Here is a 24,190-nt window from a genome sequence, read left to right as displayed (position 1 = left end):
TTACGATTTCCATTCTACAATTTTGGTAGAAAATGTAATTGATAGTTTAGTTAAACTTCCTAAAGTATAATAATAAAATTATTTAGAATTAGTGTTAGAAAATTATAATAAATTTATTACAATTAATTTTAAATTATTTGTCTCCATAATTTTTTTGGGGAGATTTTAAGTGATAATATTTCTGTAGTTTCAGTTATTTTACATAGAATCATTAAACTATTTCATTTTCTACTCTCAATAAATTGTATAGCTATAGTTTTAATGTAAATTGTGTTTGAATAAGAATAATATATACAATTATTTACAATAAAACCTTTGAATTAAAACAATAACAAATAATAACAGGAACATAAATAAAAACATTCGTAATAAAAGTATTTCGTTCCTTCATATACCGATTTCATGTTAAGGAAGAGGTAAAAAAAGTTGAGGAATTTTCCAGCTATACGGCTCTAACATATCCCACAACAGCAAAACGCATCATCCCTTGCGGGGATCGAACCCGCGACCTTTGGATTAGAAGTCCAACGCGCTATCCTCTGCGCCAAAGGGACTCTGTTGTCCTCTTTCTTTAAATGTAAAATAAGTAGAAAAAATTAATTTTTATAATGCAACGAAATATTAAATCTATAGGTATAAAAATGAAAACAGTAAAATAAATCAAATAAATGAAGCGATTAGTATAATACCCTTTTAATAAAATAAAATTTACTATTATTTATATTATTGTACCTTTAAATTTTTGAAAATGCTGAATTTAGAATTGCATTTAGCTATATTATAAATATTTTACCATGTTGAGAGAAATTAATAAAGCAAAACTGAATTATGTAATTTGTAATGTTCCACATTCTCATATTTATCAAATATATTTTTTTACAGTATCGTAGGAACGTGTATGGCGCATAGAAAGTGTATTTGAATTAAACTTCATAGCTCTGTACAAATCTATTATAGTACTGTACTATTATTGTGTGTAGACATACAGTTTTAACCCTTTGCAATACGCACATTAAGAATTTGATGACAATACCAATTAGGTGAAGAAAATTTATATTTTTAAAATTAATTTCCAATAGGTGATTAATAATAACTGTATCGATATTAAAAAACACAGACTATTTTGAAGCTAATCTACTTTGTTGAATACTGCTTATAGTGCACATCAGAAAGCGATAACAAAGATAACAAATACTTACAACATCTCTTTATCATAAAATAATACTTTACTCAGAAAAGAAGATCATGCTGCTACATTGGTGACACCGATTTTGAAAACAAATGTTAAATGTCGCCACAGTGGTGGAGTCGGTCACAAAGGGTTAAAACTGTTTTTCCATAGATTGTGGAAAGATACGCGTTGGAAACTTCGTTATAATAAGATTTAATTATTAATCTGAATATCTATTTCTCAAAGTAAGGTTCTACCATCTAATATATTGGTAATAATTGCAAAAAATTAATTAATATTTTACGTCGAGTTGTTCATGCTGGTAATGAAGATCGAACAATTACTCGCTCCGCAAAACAAAAGACATTCGCGCATGTTCTCGCACCTGTGTGCGTCCGCGATGCGTCCCGGTGAGTGGTATCCAATAAGATATAAGTCGAATATTGTAGTATGTTTATTTTCTAATAAATCATTATCACTAATCCGGTAGTGTTACTAAATAGTGCACCACCCATAGTTATTTTACGGACTAATAACCCAACAGTTCATAAGCGTGTCTTTATACTGCAAAGAACATTATCAGTTGATGTCATGCAAACATGGATTTGTTAATTTTATAACTTGTAATATCTATAACATTGCTTTTATCTCCATATTTGGAAATCAACTAAAATTATAAATATGTCATATTTGACAATGGAAATAATAATAAGAGTTGTGTAATATAATTTACGGAAAAATGTTGACAGCCGACAAGCAATTTTCTATGAAAAGCGCAAACATAATATGTTTCAATGTTACTTGCTTCTTGAAGTTATACCGCTGTAAAATATAAACTATTCTTTTTCACATAATATTTGTTATTTATGTGTACTATAAAATATTTTTGCCAATATGTACGTATTAATAAAATGTCTACATACATTTGAATCATTTACACTATCATTTAAAAAATAGTAAACAGATTTTACAATCATCATTAAAAACATAACTCGGTGAACTTGTTGTAATTTTCATAATTTCTGTACCGCTGAACTTTCTTTTTAGAACCATGTTTCAAATGATATTATCGAATTAAGATTGTTGATAAGTCAACATTGTAGTATGAGTGTTTACTTGGCAGTCGAAGTGTTAATATACCTGTTGCTATAGTCGGTACCAAAATCCTTAAGAAATTTTAACCGTTTAACACCTGAACCCGCATAAATAATGCGATCGTTCCATTTCTCCATTTCTGAGTAGATAATAACAAAAAAAAATAATTAAATGGAGAATAAATAATTAAACTTAATTTGATTGTATAAATCGATAGACTTGTTGTAGTTTTAGGCAATAATACGAAGATCGTCCTGCTTGGCAATCAAACGGTTAAATTTTTCCTAATTTTTATTATTTAATAATTAATACGTTATTACGTTTACTTTTTAGAATTTTATATTATAGGAAACCTTTGGTAGGAGTTATAATCGTATTCATACTGAGACAATCGCGCTGCATTTTTTCTGTTCAGTTTACAAGGCCCGGAATCATATCAACCTTCATAACATAATCTTTTAACATGCATTTCTTCAATGAAGTGTAGCTTCAACAATTTTATATATTTTGACTTTAATAAACTGAAAATGTAGATCCAATATTGTTAAGTAAACATGTAAAAAGCCATCATAAAGTGATGTCAGAATTAAACAAAACTCCTAGAAGAAGCCTAAAAACTGCCGGTAAAAATACAATTATAGTTTTATGATCATGCCTTAACGTGGAAATAGAAAATGAGGGATATCAAACATACCTGGAAATAAATGGCGGAAATAACGAACATGAAGATTTTCACAGTACCGTGCAGAACTAAAACAATTTAATGCACGCGAGGGAAACGTATGAATGTTAGGAAGTGTTAGCGACCGTCGCTAACACGGTTTATGGCACGGACGTGCATGAAGGGCTATTTTAGAGATTTAGGATTTTTAGGTTTTTAGTAAGCATGTGTTTTTAGAGTGTAATATACTTCCTGGTGAGAGAAGACGATTTATGAGTTAAAAACTGCGAGTTTTAGAAAGTCGCTTCTCTCGTCCCTCAATAGCCGTGGCCGTGCCATAAACAGAGAAATTCCGAAGGGTAGTTGGACACGTGCATGTAACGGTAAAGATACCAAAGGTCCGCCACCTGGACGAATTTCCACCAGCGTTGTCTTCGCCCCCACACGAGCACCGCGGCACCCCTCCCCAAGTGAGCGCGCTAAGGGCGCAAGGAAGAGTGTCTGCGTTAAGTGAAGATCGCCAAAAGTCAGTCGCTCAAACACGAGCAGTGAGTTAGCAAATACCGGAACAAGATAGTATCTTAGACCATTATCAATCTTAGTGCCCTTTAGAAACCTGAAGACAAGTCAGGGAAACCAAGTGCAGTTTATTAAGTGAATGGTGAGCCAATTAAGTGAGCGGGTTAACCATTCTGGTCCTTCGAGAAGGTTGTAACTAAAAACCAGGTCAGAGTGCATTTGGAGGTACGAGTGTACACCGTGCGCTAACAGGAAGGTAGATCGTTAGATCTACTAGGAGGTAGAAGTTAGAATCACTTTAATTCTCAAGAGAGAATACAAGAAAGACGAAACGAGAGTACGTGTGTTGATAGTTTCACGTGCCTAGAGACCTGTTTTTATACATTGAATACTGCACAGAAAATTTTTCACCATCGAAGCGAGATAAAACTTTGAAATAACTTTCTCTAAGATAAAAGCAATGTCTTACGATTACCTATTGAATTGTTTTTTGTTAACAATTCACAATATGCCAAATCACTTTCTTTTGATACGTATAAAGTGTATTCTGCAAGAATAGAATTTGTACGATTTAAAGGATACAGTTTTTTGTCATATTTTTCAGGTTTCAAGATCACTGTTTTTTTTTCGTTTAAATAGATAGAAATGTATATTTATTTATAATACGTAGTAGCTAACGTTAAAACAAACTGATTAGTGTATTAGAGCTTGGTTTATGACTAAATTTGTAGCACACATTTTGCGTTAGAATGAAGCTTTGTATTTTTCATGTCAAGATTAAATTACATAAGAAAAATACAAAGAAAAAGATGGCATTAAATAAGAAACAGAAACAAAGTTTAGGAATTTTAAATTTAGGGAAGAAATGAAAAATATTATGTGAGAAATTAGAGAATATTTATATTTCACTGCTGTAGAAGTGATTTCGAAAATTTTTCATGAACAGAGATTTAAAAAAAAAATAGGCTGAATTTTGCTAAAGACTTATTGCAAGGTTAGAATGTTGGTAAGAAGATGCACTTTTCAAAATATATTTCTCTCACTTTACAATTATTGATCGAGGGTATAAATATCAATTATAAATATTTAAAATTTTCGTTAAAATGATTTTAATGTTACAGTATTAAAAAGAAATTAATTTTACTGAAAAAAATATTGATAATATTGGAATTTTGGAAAATATGATTTTGAAAAGAAATTGTCTTGACACAATATTTATCCCTTTACAACAAATATTTTTCATTTTACCGAAAATAGTGAAAATATTTTATTTTGTATTGTTCAATGGTACTTTTCATATCTAAGGTTAGTCACGAATAAATGCTCATTCCAAAATGAACGTTGTTCGACATTCCGAAAAAGTCCATGTCTAAATGAATAACTACGTACTACAGCAAATGCACAAATCGAGAGCTATGTATTTACCTGTCTTTTTGTCTCTTTCAAGGAAGTCACAGATGTTAGCTGCAAAGAGACAGATGGAAAAGTTTTGGCGGAAGCTTTTGTTTCCTTGGCAACTGTGACAGGTGTCCTTATGATATAAAATTCGATATCGAAACTGTTTCAAAAAGTGGCGTCAAGTATTAAAGTACACTTTCAAACAAGTTAAAAGAGTCCGCTTCATACTAATGACCAACGTGTCAATATTATTTGGTATAATGATTTTTCTTCTAAAAGTATACGCGCGTCTACATACCTAATTCTAAGTCGTACATGTGTGCATGTCTCAACTATGACTACATAATAATCAAATGATTAATGGCTATAAATATTACATCTTTGGTTCGAACAGAGCAAATGTAGTATGATTTATAAAAATATCTTCGATACAAGGACAATATTAAGAATCAGAAGTGAAAATGAGACTAAAAGAAAGGACTTCTATGTAGTTCATAATATTTGAATAAATTTATTTTAATCATCTGAAAATAAATGTTAATAGTTAATGAAATGGAAATAAAAAAAGGTGCTCTATACAGTATTAAAGTCATATTTTATGTTTGTTTTCGTAAACAAAATATTCCTTTTTTAAAACATATCTGATTATTTCTATGGTTGGAAAATCTGAATTGTTTCATTCAAAATTTACTTTATTCGCAATCTACAATTAATGAATAAAGATTGTGTAGTATAATAACTGTGGATTATTGTCAGCACAACTTGTTGCAGCTTAAAAACGTAGAACAAAAAGGACAAACCGGTTTCATATAAGTTTGTTTTCTTGATATTTTATCTATTGACTGTCAAGACTTATGTAACTTAATAAGTTCATAGTTTATTTCATTTATGAAAAAGAAATTGGTCAAGTGAGGAACGGATAGTTTACCCAAAAACGTGACTAAAATAGAAAAAAAGTTTCCAGTTCATGAAATCTAAATAATGGAATTATCAGGTAGGATATCTATGTATGAATTGAAGTCACAGTTGATAGTCAGAATTTGAGAAACTATTTTGAAATAAAATTACTGATTACCAACTTATCTTATGAAAGTAAGAATTACAAATTACGAATTAGCATCATATTGGCTATGTTATACGCAAAATTAAAACGTTCCTTTTCATATACCTATCAAATTAAAACACTATTTTTTATATACATATAGGCATAAAGTTAACGATTCGTTCGTGACTATCGATAATTTCTTTTTCTAAATGAAGCTTAGACATACCTTAACAAGTTCCAATCAAAATTTGATGTGATAACCTGCGACCTTATAAATTAAAACTATTTTTTTATACAGTGCCGCGTGGAATCGCGGTGTCCGGTTCAATGTAGATGAGTAAATTTCCCTTGTTATGTGAATTTTAGGAATAATCTTCTGCCTAATTGATGTTCAGAGGTTCCTTAACAAGTTCCAATCGAAATTAGGCGCGACCTCCTGCGATTACCCTATACGCCATCCTAGTGTATCTTTGACTTCCATTAACAATAACTCCTTAATTATTGAAAGAAAAGATTACATGTATATAACCTTATTTGCTTGAAATTGTATTCTAAATCAACACGCGAAGTTCCTATTTTTGGGGGGTGAGACATTCTCTGTGAGGGTAATATTTTATCCTAGTAAAAAATAACCTCAAAATCATATTCTACGGATCAAAAAACTCAAAAACGCGTATTATTGTAATGAATAATGCATAACTAACAAAGATATACATTTTGGCCAAGCTTTCGAAAAAATGGACCACTGTGAGACGCACGGATATGACTCTAAATAAGGTCCTATCGAAAATAATATAATTTGTTAGTTTCTCTAAAACGGGGTGGACAGATTGCCTGAAAACATCACTTTCAAAAACTTGTACCTATAGTGGTTAAACTCTCCCAGTATCGCTTCTCATAAGAATGTAGTCAGTTTAATTTCGCATTATAAATACTTACTGCCATCCGTGTCAGAGTTTTCGATGTAACGCAGAGCGGTAGTGAGCCAAGAGCACCCATTATTCCAAAAATTATTTCTCTGATTTGTATCTTTTTTAATTTGTTCATTCTTTATTTTTATAAATCATTTACAGTTTAAGTTTTTAAAATAACGTTTTATTTTATTTTCTATTAATATAATCCACTCGAAAATCTCGTAAATGGTAGTTACAAAATAATTGTACTCTTTTAAAAACCAGTACATCTCTTTACATTGTTTCGAAAACTCATAATTGTATGAGTAAAATCCTGTAATAACGTTTTTTAAGTATTTACATATTACAGAAGTATGCATTCTTAAGCAAAAACTTATTGTTTTGTGACTTCACCTCGCTTTTTAATTTTTATTGCAAAATGATATGAAAATTAGGAACTATAGTAAGAATTCCTTCAATTTGATCACGTTGGTGAAAAAACCGATTGTTTAAAAAATTATTTTTCTTGATTAACTACATGAATTTTAAAGAAATTAAAAATATTAACAAGTAAAGCGTTTTTTAAATACCCATCAAATGACAGCTGTGTTAGAAATAGGTATACCTTCAATCCTGAGTAGTGCAGTGTTACATTAACTTTACTTCGCCACATCTAGTTTTGAACATATTTATTCTCTGCTTATCACATTTTGTAGGTACGGAACTCAATTATGTAAGGCAAAGTTCTTGACGCCTCGAAACTTCATTATCCAAGACTTACTTAAATCACCGATCTTCCGTCACGTAATTAAAAAGTTCAGGAAATGAAAATTTTCTGTATCATTGCTGTGAAAATTGAATTGTTTTAAGTAACTGAAGATGGTATAAGATGTTGTTTTATAAAATTAAACAGGAAATTGCATTTCACTTCTTTTGAATAAAATAAAGCAATACAGGGTGAAGAGAATGAAAGTTGCTGTTTCATAAATTATATGAACCACTTAAACACTATTCCAGGTCAATTCCATAAAATGAAAAACGGAGAAATATAACGATGTTACGAAAGATATTCTTTAAAATTTTATTAGGAACTAATGAACAAATGGATTTCACATACATATTCCTTTATATAATTTATAGCTTCAATAATATACAATACAACATTTAATTAATACAAATTAATAATTAATAAAAAAATAATGAATTCATAATTAAATTTCCAGAAAAATTAATAATAAATAAAATTAGAATACATTTTCTCGTTCTTATTTATATGTCTATACTACTATATTTTCAGTTGTCAAATCCACCAACTCCTTAAGGTTTTATGCACACAACTCATACGATACCACTGTGATGCCGCAGTAATTATTGTGGAATAACAGAGAAACAAAGTTTTTCTGTCTCACAAAAAGAAGAATTAAGAATTTACGTCTCTAAGAAATGTGCAATAGAAGTGTACAACTTAAATCTGTAAGTATAAAAAAATTTCTCTCGAATATTACCTTTTATAATGTATATCGTGGAAGCTGTGGGCGATATAAATCAATATGAAAAATTAATTTGTTCATAAGTTCATAATAGAATGTTAAAGAATTTGGTTTGAAATATCATTATTTTTTCAGCTTTCATTTAATGAAGTTTAACGGATTGGCACCTGAATGGCTCACTTACAAACAATACACCTCGATTGTTGACAGATTAACAGATCAATAAATAAATGGAGTTAACTACAATTATGTCTCATAATTGTTAAATGTTTTTTGAGATGAATATAAGTAATGTTATCCTTTGACAGTAAATAAATTTCTGAAAGTAAGTCATTTGTTTTTTAAATTGCTGGGGATATACTGCGTGTTTGGCTAGTAAAATTTTCAACAAGTGAAGTCGATTGTAATGGTAGTGGGTCATATTATTTACGTTACAGAATAACTTTGAACTCAACTTATGGAAACTAATATATATATATAAATTATTGGAAAAATATATATATATATATATATATATATATATATATATATATAAATTATTGCACATAAATGATAGTGCGTATACAACTCACTAAACTGAGGAAAAAAACTCAGTAAACACATGTCTAAAACTCAATAATTTCCGAGATAATAGTAGGTTTTGCTTAAAAACAATATATAGGGACCAAATCAAGAACATTGAATTATCTCGAAAAGTATAAGTCATACGAACAAACGTGTCAAACAAAAATTACAAGGTATAAAATAATTCATATCACAGTAGAATCTATTTGACCGTGAAGTGACCTTGAAAAATTCTGCTAGGATAATTTTAAAATTCTTAAATAGAACCTTATGATTTCTATTCTATATTTTTGAAGCCGTACATTCAGACGTGTCGAAACCATAGACATGAAATTTTTCGCTTAAGTAGTTATCAAGACATCAGCATCCAAAGCTGGCCGGTTCATCGGTTGTGATGACAGCCGTCGGACAGTCGGATTCCGCACTTATGCACAGAAGGGCAAGGGGATGCATAGTTGGGCATGTGTTCTTCAGTGGCCTAAAATATGTTGTCAAGCTGTTATAACACACGGCCTTTTTTAGTTTTCAAGGTATTTGCAAAAATATGTCTAAGGAAGAGGAGATATAGTATTCTTTAGAAATAAGGTAAGCTTTTTTATGACCTTGACCTAGACCTTGATATATATTATTAAAGACACTGTTCTGTGTGCCTAGGACTTTTTGATAGTGATTTCCGACAATGACATTGATTCAAAAGATATTTTTATATTATGCTCAAATCGTTTGCCTTCACTTTCATTTATTGATCGCGTTTTTTACAATATGTACATACGAGTTTCATTTAGATAATAGAGACTGATATTAGTGAGACTAACTTTTTAGGGATGGAGTGGCTCCGCTCTTTCCCCTGTACGCCCACCCAAAAAACTAGCCCCACTAATCCAATTTCTATTATCTAAATGAAATAGGAGATTTATCATTTAAATATGTAAACAATTTACATTAATAAATCGGATCGAACATTTTTTCCCAAGATTGCTATCAACCAGAAATTGTTTCTATATCTGACATTTTGTTTCTTCTCTTGCTTCTTTTTTTATAACAAATGAAAGTTTAAGTTATCATGTTGTTATTTACTATATAATGTTTCTTCTTTAATTTCTCACAAACCTTAACTCTGTATATAATATTTTATACTTCTAAAATATGAATATTTTTAATAAACTTCGTGTTAATGGGTTTCATCTTACTAGAGATGATAATATATTTAGAATCACCGAAGAATATGAATTAGACTTTGTCTCAGCTACTATTGGGCAAAATGTAGCTGAATATAATCGTTGATTCAGTAACAAATCATCTTTCATAATTGTCAGTTATTACTATCCTACAATCGAAATTGTGGTGACTACAAAGAATCTTAAACAATAATAACAAGTATTTATCGATTTTCCTCGGCTTGGGCAATAGCAAAAAGTCGCACGTGGAAAACTAGTCTTTGATACTTGGTTCTTTCATATTTTAGATGTATTCAGTTTTAAATTTAATCATCACCATACTCGCCTCCTACATTAGTAATGAATAGTACGTTAACGTTTCCTAAATTGCAGATTTATTAATATACACATAGTGTTAAATAAATAGTAAATTACTGACAACCGTTGTACGAGTATATCTCATGTATTTATCACATTTTCGTTTTATGTATCAGTCAGTGAGTTTAACAATATATCTATCTCCAGAGATGAGGTGGGAAACAAATACACAAGGATAAATGATTTATTCATTTGTCAAAGCGATTAACTCGCGAGTGTTTTAACTCTAAAACTACTGGATGGTCAAATCAACTTCGTTTTATTTTTTTATGGGTATTATAAAAGTATATTTGATGATATTTGCATTCGTTTATATTTTAACTTGTGCATTACTAAGTCATTAGTCGCTTTGATTTGTAAGAGACTGTAATGTCTATCATTATGTGGTAAGGAACACTATAAATCTGTTCATTATTAAGAGATACCTAGTGTCGTGGAGTCAATGTAGCCATATTCATCGAACGAATAATTGTTCGATATACTCGTCCACTGTCCCTGTCTAACCTTTCGTTAGAAATCACTCTACTACCCGCCTACGCCAAGCAAACACGTCTGCTGGATATGCTCGGTCTATCCGCGTCATTGCGGTGTGACCGCCGGGTATTGATGATTGCTGCAATTCAACTGAAACGACTCTTTTCGCTGTTGACAAGTCCTTTCTACATCTGTCGGCGTCCCACGACGTAAACGTAATCTTGGCTATACTCGTCAATGTTTAGCGATGTAAATGAGTGCAATTTACAGTCAGCAGGTCACCAGTGATCTATACAAGCGCTACCAGCATCTGTCAGAATCCCACGGCGTGTACATATTAGTATTACTGACACTTTCCAGACTTTTGTAACGTGTGGAAAAGTTCGAGTTATTTCACGTCAAATTGAATAAAATTCGCTAAAATAAGCTTTGTAAAATTTCAGTCACCTGAGAGGTTTGCAAGATGTTTAACTTTCTTTTAATTTTCTTAAAATAGGCGAACGCATTATCCTTTCATTGTAATTTGTACTTATTATAAATGGGTAAGACAATATGGTGATGTCTGCTTAAATTTCATAAAAGGAGCGACTAGTGAAATTTTTGCACGCGGGATGTAATTTTGTTCTAAGTATTGTCTCGAGCACGATTCGACAAAATGAGAAATAAATGTAACGAGCGCAAGGGAGATGGACGCAGTATGTCACAGATCGAGCAGCGACGGTTGGAACTCGATACATCGAAGCTATACCGCAACTGAGAAAAAATAAACATGTAAGAGAGAAAATTTCATTTCCAATCGTTTCCAATCATTTTCACCTTACTTTTATAAATGTAACACCAATAGATTGCTGGGATTCTTCCAATTAAAATGAGTCCAAACATGAAGCAAATTGGACTAGTTTTATCGATTTAGAACATTTATATACTTAATCTTGTTATTTATGTTAATCGGTTAAGATTAATTAGATTTACGTCTTATTTGGGCGCATTTTAATTGGTAGAGTCTCAACTATCCATTAATGTTACAATTGTAAAAGTAAGACGAAAATTATTGCAAATGAACTTTTCGTCATTGGATGTTCAATTTCATAATTGCTTTTTTTACATTGTATTCATTCTCTATCCTTATCTACCTATTAAGATAAAGCTCCGTGGGGCTCGAGAACTGAGTTGATACTTATAACGTATCAAACTCAAGGTGAAAATTTTTAACATGATTTAACAAATATAAATATTACTCGATTCATTCAAATTCAAAGTAAAAATTAATTTTTTGTAATTAATTATTATACTTGAGGCCATACTACTCTTTTGTATTTATTGCAACATGCACTACGTAAATACACTTCTGATTAAAAGTATTATTTGGACATTCAATAAAAAGTTATCGATTTTTTAAATTGTTGTATCTTCGTGAAAAAAAGCGTCCAACAATCCACCTGCATTTATTTTAAAGTGCAAAGTTTCTGCTTTAACAATATTAAGTGCCAAGCTTTTCTTTTATATATATAATTTGATAAAACGTTAAAATTGTGTATATCGAATTGTCACACTGGGGTTCTTTTTATAATAGGTATTGTCTCACTCTGTTATCGTACGTTTAGCTATTACTAATAATAAACATACTTTTCATCTTAAAAGAATAAAAGTCACCAAATTTCAGGTCACTCTTTCGACAAATGATTAAATAACATAATTTTTTACTGGAAAAAATGTCGAATTAATCAATTTGTCAGGGTATGGATGAGGGTTGAAAACTTTATTATTTTTATTATAAGTAACAATTATTAGAGATCGAAATGTTTCAGTCCTAACAAACATTATTAATGTAATTTGAGATCACTACATTTTTTATATTTTATATATTTTTTCACGTTGCGAGCATTCTGTGCAATTTTGCACTCTCAAATTTCCTATAGCAAGTCCGCAGGTCTCTCATGACACTCATCGGCGAGGGAAGTTTATTTCGGTTACTTATAATTATTATTTATAATCAAACATTTCAGACAAAATAATTATTATCGTATGATTTTGTCTCGTCGTGGTTGTAACAGTATGGTCCAAGAGCAGGCTCTCTTCATCCTACTAGTCAACTTGTCATTTACACAATACAAGTACTTCATTGAGGTAAGCCCTCCAGTTCTCGTCAACAGCGAAGGTTCCTTTCTACCTACCTCCGTCACTGAATTCTTTTTCTTCGACCATTTGGCCTGACCGGACCATATCGGTCAACACTGTCAGTCTCTGCTGTCTTGACATAGCTTCCCCTGACGTTTGCCTTGATTAATCGTCGCCACACACGTCACGAGTTAGGGTACCCATCATCCATACGTAGCTTAGTAGTTTATGGCACATTCATACATTCTTAACCCTTGATCACGGCATGGAATAAAATAAAACTACGGTAGAACGTCATTCACCCGAACACCGATTACACGACCTTTGATTATGCGAATTATCGATTACTTAGATAGAATAAATGATCTTTAATTTGTTTGCATATTGCTAAATGTTTTTAAAACTTTACTGCATATATATATATATATAAAATTTTACACTCCGCGACAATACTATAAGACATCATATAAAACCATGCAAGTCTGTATTAAAAGAAAGAATTCCTCCATCTTACGTACAGAACGTTACTATTTAAACCAGGAGATGTTCTTCAACCCAGAATTTTTACTAATATTTCTAAGAATTACAAAGCTACATCAAAATACCTCTTATTAGCCGTGACGGAACTATAAGACAGTTTTCGTTGAGCATTCAAACAGAACGAGTGTGCGAAAATAATTTTTTGTGAAATTGTTAATATTAAACGTGCAACGTTAAAGGTAATATTAAGTGAGTAAAATCTGTTGTTTTATAAAATGTCACATTGAAAGAAGTTGGACGAATGTGAAATTAAAGTAGTTAATAATTCACGAGATAAAAACTATACGGTGATTGAAATTTTGAAAATATTAGCAAGGACTTGTGATGTAATATACAGTGAGTAACTTTAATATTCGGACACTATGAAATTTTTACTTTGTTATATCATAGCTTCGTTTCTAACAAAACAAACAAAAAACGTAATCAAGTATTATATTAAGGTATATGTATAATAAACAATAGTATAAGTTTTATTTACACAACTTGCAACAGTTGTTAAATAATATGATTTAAATAAAACACTGTCTGATTTTCACGTTATTTAATGTTATTTAATGTGTACACCTGAAAACTCTTTAAGTTCTTATTTATAGTACGTTTATGTTGGTTCTTTTGTGTTCCAAGTAGTTCGGATAATCGGCGTGCTGCAATATTTGTAAGTGATAAACAATTATTTCAATAGAGAGGTAGGCGTATAATCTCATGATTTTTCTGTGACGAAGAAGTCGTTTTGAACAAGAACTCCAAAATGAACCAACTACAGTCGTTTAAACTGTTTTGATCTTCAATCGACGAATCCAAAGTGAACCAACTACAGTCATTTAAACTGTTTTAATCTTCAATTCACGAATTCAAGGTACGTATTTCATGTCATCAGAATTAAAAATTATTAGAGTTTACGTGTTCTACAGAGTGTTCAGAAAATTTGGTTGGGAAAGTTAGCAGTATCTGTTTTTGTAAATAAGTGAAAAGTATTAAATCGATCAAAAAGACTTGTCGGTTTTACTTTCCAATTTGGCATTTATATTATGATATATGGACAAATATGACAAAGAAGTAAATTAAAAGAATAATAAGCTTTTGAATAAAGTATGCAACGCATGGTTCAATGAAGTATAGTTTAACATAATGAAATATTTTTTTAAACGTCATATAAAAATGTGACGACACTTTTTAGCCAGCCTAATACATTTGTAAATTGTTTAATTTCTGATTAATTTATAACATGTTCACGTTATTCCTTTCAAACCGGTTATCCATAAAATCATTTATTCTGACGGGTTTGTCTCTCAACAGGTTAGGCACTATCGAAATCTTGACCGTTTTTCCGTACAGTTATTCTTTTGTAGCAAAGAAGAGCAGGGATGATTATTAATTATTTGGTGTTACAATCTGTGCATTACACTACTATCAAACCTAGTTACGTTACTAAATATTTTCATTCGACATCGGTTATCCTGCATGTTATGATTGTTTTCAAGCAATTCAGAAACGTCGGTCATCGGTGACTGATATGGCGCTTAACGTGTTAATTACTCCGGATGGCTGGGGTTCTACTGTATATCAATTTATATTAGGTCACAAAGCGAAGCACACCCATGCACAATTTAACTTCTTAAGATAAATTTGTATACGTTTCCAATCATCTGTTACAACATCAAATGGATCTTCACTACTCTAGTTTGATGCTTGGTACTGTGTATAAATCCTGCTGTCATCAGTAAATATAATGTAGCTTACTAAAAGAGTTGTGGAGTGACAAGGCTAAAATTAGTAGAGAAATAGACAAAATAATTAAAGATGGAAAGGAAATTAATAGAGGAATAAATAAAGTAATTGAAGATGGAAAGGAAATTAATAAAAAAATAAATAAAATAATTAAAGATGTAAAGGAAGTTAGTAGAGAAATAAATAAAATGACTAAAGATGCAAAGGAAATTAGTAGAGAAATAAACTAAATAACTAAAGAACGGTATGGTTTAATAAACTAAGGAAAAAAGCATAAATTGGGAAAGGGGACGGGGAAAAGGATAGGGAAAGATTCAGGGAGAAACTGTCAGCAAACTACAGCTCTCCGTTACAGGTTTAAGGTGCCCTTATATCTGTATCTTCCACCCTTGGACCTCGACAAATACGGTCTGTTCCAATGTCACCACTTCGGAAATCGACCTTTTTTGTTATACCAGCCAAACTTAAATTTATCTCATAAGGAAACGTATCGAATCCATACACGCTGATTTTAATGAAATTTGTACAGGATAGTTCTTAAAAAACTATTTAACACGTGTTTTTCTTTATCGGCCATCGTTCATACAGAATGGGTGATAATGTTCCTCAGAGTTGAAAGTTGAAAATACATTTTTTCTTGTATATCGAGACAGATATGATATAGAAGTATGAAATTGATAACACACATAATTATTTACTAATAACTGATTGTAATTTTGTATAATTTTGATCAAACTGTGTTGAAGAAAAATTTCAAATTCATCATTAATATCAAAATTCTTTACTTGTAAGTATAAAGTTAATTTTTAAATATAAAATTTGGAGAACCTAATGATGACGTAAAATTATTACACAATAAACCAAAGTCAAAAAATATTAACTCATACAAAGTTCACAGATTTTTTAAATAACTAACTGTATTTATAATAATTGACAATTATTAATGCATATACCGAATGACTACAAAAGCAACATACCGAACATAAATTAATGACATAATAATACCATCATGAATTATGATTTTTTAATGAAGTAGTGCTGGGTTATTAATACTCTTTCAATTCACGATGTTTTAAGAAATGTTGCCTTAACTATTATACAATAATTGATAACAGGAGAATAATATTCAATGTATATTCACAAAAATTGAATAATATTTATGTTTTGTTAAATTCTGTTTAACACTAGGTTTACGGGCATTTATTGTACACTTCATTCTATTATTCCTAAAAGAATGTATGCTCGTTTATTTAGATTGTGGAAACTGGAGATTTGATAGTAGGTAATTGGGGTACATGTCAGTGTGATCGCATCAATCAAAATCGGCGCAAACATTTACAAAATAATATTTCTAAAATCCAATATGCGTCAATTTGACGCATTCCGTAAACCTAGTGTTAAAAGCGTCACTACGAATCTGATACGTTATTTTAAGGCAGGAGCTGAACTTTGGAAGGACGATAAAATGCGAGAAGACAGATCTGGGCTATCCACGCATTAAGGTGCGTGGTTAATCTGTGCAGTCCCTTTCTTGAGTCAACACTTTTGCACGAGATACCCCTTGTGGGCAAGGGCGTTGTCATGTAACAGTTGGACAGCCACTTCTTCGATTATCACTATCCTCGCGAGCCTAACGAAAGTGAGAATACCACTTGAAAGCAGATAACTCTGATAAAGTTTTATCTCCTTTAACATTTCAAAAGTTCTGATCGCAATTTTTTTAAGCTTTAGGCTGAACTTCATACTTACTCTCTTCATTTTAAAACTACAACGATGTAGATGAATTCAAGGGAGATATGTAGCTCTGAAAATAAAAGGAAATGGGCGATTTTAACAGGTTTTCTCATCTATGTGCAATTAATGAGGAGTGAAGATTTGATTATGAATATTATGCGATATTGTAGCTGTCTATCCATACTTTTTTAGTAATCAAAGTCACGAAATGGTACAGTTTTTCAAAGTTAATGTCCAGTACAACTCTATCAGCTTTCACCCTGTCGAAAGAGACTGCAATATAAGAAGTAAAAGATTATCTATTTAATTAAACCTAAATTATCTACGTATAGCGCATGACTTCTTTGTCATCTTAATTTATTAATGTTTTATAAACATTTAAAGTGGATTTTTTAGGGAAAACCTAGGTTATGTCTTGAACAATCTTCTATATCGAGAATGATATATTTTTGTTTAAAAAGCAGAACAAATATAAATATATAATCAAGACATTCTTTGTATTTAAATGTTCATGTATACATAAAAATGTTGCAGTAAAAGTGTTAGAATTGTTCATTTCTTTGACGTTTCCATGGATTTCCATGCATGTCTCATTAAGTCATGAAACCTGTTGTTACTTCAACAAAATATAGATGGTTGAATTTATTTGTTCAAAGTACGCTCGCGGCGATGTAGCTAAAAAGCCAATATGAATCAATTTAAATTTCTATTGCAAAAAATTTATTGTCAGACTATACATTTCGTATGTAAGAGGTTGCGAATTTAAGCGCTCGAATACTATCGTGAGCAACTGCAAGTAATCCCGTGAGGTTATCTTGGATTTTGCTCAAAGTGAAATAAAATGGAAAGTATTCTACAGCAAATTTATTTATTATAAAACATTTTGCCTTTGCTATGTTAACGATTTTATTTGAATGCTTTAAAATGAATCATTTGTGCGACAGTAAGAAAAATGATTTCCGATACTTTTTCAAAGGAAACTACTAAGCATTAGAATTTCAGTTTTTGATACGGCATTATATTTAGGAACTTAATATTTTTATTTCATTTTTTCAATACTTTGTTTATAAGATTTCACGGATTAAATAGAATATTACAATTAAAGGCAATTAATTAATAATTTTTCATTTGTTTGTTTATTCACAAAATTTATGTAGAACATAAATTATTTTTAAAAGAAGTGTAACTACATAATTTCCATATACAACGATTAAGTGATCGAATAAACATTAAACAAAGAGAGTTTAATAACTTTCATTTCCTTAATATTTGTAATCTCAACTTTTACACTTACTTGTAAGACGTCCTACTTACTTGAAAATAAGAAAAGTTGAATATGAATATATGAATGTTATTATCGCCTATATTACTTAAACAAATATTATTTAATAAATTTGTGAACATTTAACTTCGAAATATTGGTATTTAGTCATTATTCTAATAGTCTTTTGTTTATTCAAAAATAAACATTTTTTCAACATAGAATTCTATTTATAATCTTGGTTATAGCCAGTAATACATTAAGGAATATGTTGCAATTATTTTTTTAACTTTCAAGAGAAAAAGACTGGGAACATATGTTTACCACTAATCAGTGATACCGAGTTCACAGAAAAGGTCTTCAGCGTTTTCATACTTATCCATTGTTATTGTGAGACTTCCTTTGTAAGCAGATATGTACGTACTGCCCTGGCTTCTTTTGATTTGTCAGTACAGCGACAGTTGCCGGTGCACTTTGCTTTCGTTCCTCGCTTTGTAGTGCAATATTTATACATATAATCTGTATGTATTTTAAAAGAGGTTTATGATTCTCATTAACCCATTTAGTTCCAAACCGTTAAGTAAAGCAATTTTTATATGAATATTATTTATTATTTTATTATTAAAAAATAATACATTACAAGACAGCATTAGACAAAGTAAGTTTTCATTATAATTATCATTCTAACCTTTAAAAGTTTCATTTATTTTTTTTTATTTCAGGTGGCAATGTACACGCTCAAAAGCTAAACGAAATACATCTGATGTTACAACAAAGGACCACGTTCATCGGTTTTATCACGTTTGGCTCTGTTTTCTGCGTTGTTATTCTTTTTATTTCTTTTCTCTACCAGATCTACCGAACCTACAATTCTTTTCATCTTTTGAAATATATTCTCTTTGTGAAAATGTTTGATTTTATAAAAATAAAATAATAAGAATTATTCTATTTTATAAATTTGACATTATATTACAATGGAGTACATCTCCCAATTTTCTTACAGTGTTAAGGAATTACATGAGAACATTTGTATACATGTTTAAAGTATGTTTTTTGATATTTATTTTAAAATATATAGTAACTTTTCGATATTATTTATTAACTACTAACCTAACAGAAATCTCTATATCTTAAAAATTATTATACAAAAGTTTAGACATTACGAAATTATTGAAACACATGTAATATGCTAGGTAGAAAATGAAGCCTATACTTTTAAAAATTCTTTCGACTATACATTAACAATAATCATGAAAAAGGAAAGAAACATACTATATGAATAAAATGCTGATATTTTTACTAATACAAGCCAGGGGATGTAATAATATTAGTTTATTGTATCAAATAAAAAATATACTTTTTTAGCCTATAGTAAATTATACGATATGAATCATCAAAATTTTTGTTTGTAAAAATAAATAAACTTATGAAGAACCTCTTGTTTGTACGTATAATTTAAAACGTCAAGTGGAAGTCTTTTGTCAATGAAAAATATAAGATTGAGTTTCTTTGTATTTGCCCTCGTATAAAGAATGTTTAATTTCTTTGTCCTGGACGGAATAAAGACAGAAGAAACATCTACAAAGCTTTTTCAACAAGAACGTATCTTAAACACGATCTTAATAATTTTTTGTTAGTTCAACCATTTGTCTGATATAAATTCCACTTGTAACGTACTGTTGAAAGTTAATTTTGTAATAAAAATGATTAGAAAGCTTTTAATGTTTAAAGAAAATGTTTAATGACGAATAGTCGAGTTTTATGTGTAAAATATATACAGGGAGTAACTAGTAACTAGGACAGGTTGTAACTCTGTCCCCATTGAAATTAGGAAAATATCGTGAAGGTAAATTTTACACTATTTGGCAAGTCATAACACACTGCAATATCACTTTTCTCTCAAATGACAATTCTCTCAATACTGACATAGTTGCGAAATGCAAATACATTATTTTTTAAAATGAAACTTTATGCCTTTTTGTAGATAGAATATTTCTTTGCATCATTTTACGTAAAAAAATATTTAAAATAATATTATTGAAAAATCACTATCTTCAATCATATTTTACATTCGATGTTTAATGTCATGCGAATAATTTATCATATTGAAATCACTACCTTGTTATTTTATTTACTAACGACGTGCTTTCAGTGAATTAAAAAAAAATTTTATAAAATTATCATTAAAAAGGAATTAGTAAGTACAGAGTTCCACTAAAGATAACTTAAATTTTATTCATTATTCGTATGAATACATCGTTGTTTTGTATATTCAAATATAATGCAGTTTTATTATATTTATTTATTTCACATCCGGTAAAGTTTATCCAATTCGATTGCTTTAAATGACTCATAATTGGTTGCTTATATGAAAAATATTTTTGCAAGAAAAATGTAAATCAAGATAATTTATTTCTTGGTATTTTGTTTTTTATTGGTATATAAAAGTCTACATCGATTTCTTAAACACATAATACGGAACAGTGTAATTTTTAATTTGTAGAAGTATTAGATATCATGAATATATTAAAATCTTTGAATTATTTTTAATATTGTTCGATATACTAGATGTAAGTACCTATCACGTAGTTAATTAATAAACGTGATTAATACATATTAATATTGTATACGTAAGTTTTGGGAATTAAGTTGATTACTAGAAAATTAAAGTTAATGTATCAATATTTATCTACATATCACATACAATTTTTAAGTGTGTTTTATTAATGAATTTTACATATTTTGCGTATTATAAATTCATTAAAACAATAAATATAACGAGGTAGAAGGGATACAATGAGAAGAATATGAACGTTAATTTATGGCACTTAGAATATAGTATTTACAATTTATCACACTTCGACAAATGGAAATGAGTGTTTACCGGCCCACGAATTTACGATACATTGCTAGTAAAATTACAGAGATGAGATAAATTACTTAAAATTTAATGAACGAGGTTACATTGTAGTATAATTTACAGTGATAATACATCGGAGGTACTGAAATATGTTGGAAATTTATGCACTTATCTTAAATGAGGAACACACTCTATTGATTATACCAGTAAGTGTATGTCTCCGTTAATTCTATTAGCATATTAATTTAAGAAGGGTGAGCAACTTTAGTAGGAAAGCCGGATAATTTGCACCGACGCGGTATTTAATTTATATTAATTTAAGTAACCTTGTGTAGTTTAAATTAGAAATATTTCCTATTAAGGTACTTGATTAATAATAATATTAGAAATATCAAAATTATTTACTTGCGATTAATAATAGAATTATTTCGCTTACGATTTAATTTCTTTTCAAGTAGATATAGAATGTTACCTTTAAGATTACCATCTCTAGAATATGAAAGTTGAAATTCATATTTACTAATCTACAATATATTAGAAATATTTATTATAAATAAGAAAGTTTTACGAATTAATTCAGAATTACTGTTTATTTTCTGTTTAATGTGATTTTTGAGGTTGGTATTTTTATTTATAATTTTTCCTCCAATGTTACAGTCGTTTTTACGAATTGTCTGAAAAAAATGCAGTGCGGAATATTTTACAATTTTTACAGTTTGCATTGCCATATATACTTTGAAATTTGTAATTTTCAAAATCAACAATAACACCTATAATAGTATCGAGGAACATTGTTGGCACGAATTCTTTGAATTCTTGAATCCTTTATTTGTTAACCACAATACTTAACGTTTATTTCACCTAAGTGTAAATTGTATTTTAAAACTAACCATACAGTACAAACTATTAAAACGTACAACCTTTTCATGTAACGTATGGTTTTAAAAGCAAAAGTATTCAAAACTTAGGAAATTGCCTTTAATCCTTTGACTCTGATAGGGCATATATGTATGCCCTATGTGTGCTTTTGATTTTCTGTGAGACATGTATACATATGTATGTATGTTATTTTATCATTTTGTAATTTACTCTGACTATATACATACAGCTGTCTCCAATTAATAAGCATGACAATAAACAACACATCAATCTGCAGAATAATTTTTATTCAGGTAATGTATTTAGCTGCAATTTTACAGTTGCAGAAATGTTATTTTTTACACTAGGAATTCAAAGATTCCCCTACAAATTTTAATTGTAAGTATCTATTAAGTTAAAGTGATATTTAATTTTTATGCTGTTATTCATATTATTTGGCATAGATATAAGTATGCATTTTTGGAAAGCATAGGTATATGTTATTAGATACTTTACTTTTATTCGTACATGAAGGTTAGTATCGATATCGGATTTCACTATCTGGTGTTGCATTGACAGACAATTTTGATATATCTTTATTTGTACTGGGATATTATTTAATTTTCCTAGACACGTATGTCCTATATGATCCATCCAAAAAACCTGTCGAGACAAAAACCCACGTCCTAATTTTAAAAACTGGCACACATGTTCCAGAATTGATATACTTTATCAATTTATCTTCAGTTTAGTATTATCAATTTCCGAAAAAAATGTGCATCTATTTTTACACGAATTTTCCGGTTGTGCTTTTGTTTTATGTATCCATGTATTATATTTCTTCTTATTAGATTTCCATGGTATGATACATGCGGCGAAATAATTACTAATTTGAAATCGATGAAAAAGTTTTCCTTGAAAGGTGAGAGCAGCGACAGAAGCAAACGGTGGGTGAGAGTGGTGAAGTGACGTGTATACGTAGCATAGGAAGGCATTGTCACCTATTTACTACATGTATACGTACGTCTACCTTCAATCGTGTAGCAAGTGCGGCATATAGCCGTTACGGCGTGATAGCTACGCACAGTCTGTTATATAAATCCGTAGAATCACCTTTATGTCAATATCTTGCCACACAGGGAATTGTGATTACATAAAAGTCTGTGGCAAAAAGATCGTTAATGATACCATATTTTTAAATAGGATGTACTTGTCTTTATCCCCTACGAATAAAATATTTAGTAGAAGAAATCAAATGAAACGAAATCAAAAGTTATACATTGCAAGAAACGTAATCTGGCAATAAACAGATAATAAATCACGTATAACAAATAACAAATTTAAAAAAATCTTAACATCGATTGGTCTATTTATTAAAATGCTAATATTGTATTTACTTTACTCATATTGTCTTTTCCTTCTACAAGTAAATGGATCTTTTATACAAATATATTTATGTTTTAACAAGTATTTTCAGCAGCGCTGTAACTGCACTAGGAGCTTTCTAAATTTTAGTTTACAGCTTTAGAACAAATTTTTGCTTGAAACGTTATTTTTATCGCAATTTATATGTATAAATTCGTATTGTAATTTGAATACCTAAATTTGGAATATAAATTTTAAACTATTCAAAACTCTTTGATCAATTTGGATCAAGTTATACGTAATTACAGGTTTACGGGTAACACAGGCCGTCATAAAATCTGGATAACACGCTCCATTTTCCTATATTCATCCCTTTGCACTTTCCGGCAACCCTGTTTAATATACATATACATGCATTTCTACCTGTCAGTTAGTATTTTTTATACATTTTTAATTGTTGAATAGAAATAAAAAACATTTCAATAAAATCATATGCAGTGATAAGCTGTTATTATATAAATATATCATGGTGTAAATCTGGGCTATATTTACTTGCTTTAGAAGAAATATTTCTTGCAACTGCTTGTTCCAAGAAACCTTAAAGACACGATTATTTCATCGAAATACGATAGGAAATGTAGTAAAATCTCATGTGAATATGTTCAAATTATTGAGAAATACAAGGTAACATTTTTAAAATATCTGTTTTTACCTCTCCTCTGATGACATTAGTTAATTGAATTATATACGTTGTTTCTTCTACAATTTTTCTCATATACATACATTATCTAGGTTTGCTAATTGTGAGAAATTGGTAAAAAGTATCTTATCAAAATTAGTCTTCAAAATGCTTTATCTTGAGCTAAAATATCTTAGACAAA

The 24,190-nt window shown here is 29.8% G+C and overlaps 1 long non-coding RNA gene and 1 other non-coding gene across 2 annotated transcripts; one reads left to right on the top strand and one right to left on the bottom strand.

Moving 5' to 3' along the window:
• Window positions 1–481: 481 nt before the first annotated feature.
• Window positions 482–554, bottom strand: TRNAR-UCU (transfer RNA arginine (anticodon UCU)). The gene has a single exon. It is a non-coding gene; the product is annotated as a tRNA-Arg (tRNA).
• A 2,921-nt stretch (window positions 555–3,475) lies between these two features.
• LOC143175068 (uncharacterized) lies at window positions 3,476–8,586 on the top strand. Its single transcript, XR_012999686.1, has 3 exons — window positions 3,476–3,702; window positions 8,080–8,255; window positions 8,408–8,586. It is a non-coding gene; the product is annotated as an uncharacterized LOC143175068 (long non-coding RNA).
• Window positions 8,587–24,190: the final 15,604 nt, after the last annotated feature.

The sequence above is a fragment of the Nomia melanderi genome, chromosome 11, assembly GCF_051020985.1.
Source record: "Nomia melanderi isolate GNS246 chromosome 11, iyNomMela1, whole genome shotgun sequence".
Taxonomy (NCBI): domain Eukaryota; kingdom Metazoa; phylum Arthropoda; class Insecta; order Hymenoptera; family Halictidae; genus Nomia; species Nomia melanderi.
Note: the sequence above shows the minus strand (reverse complement) of the source record. Positions and strands in the feature narration are given on the sequence as shown.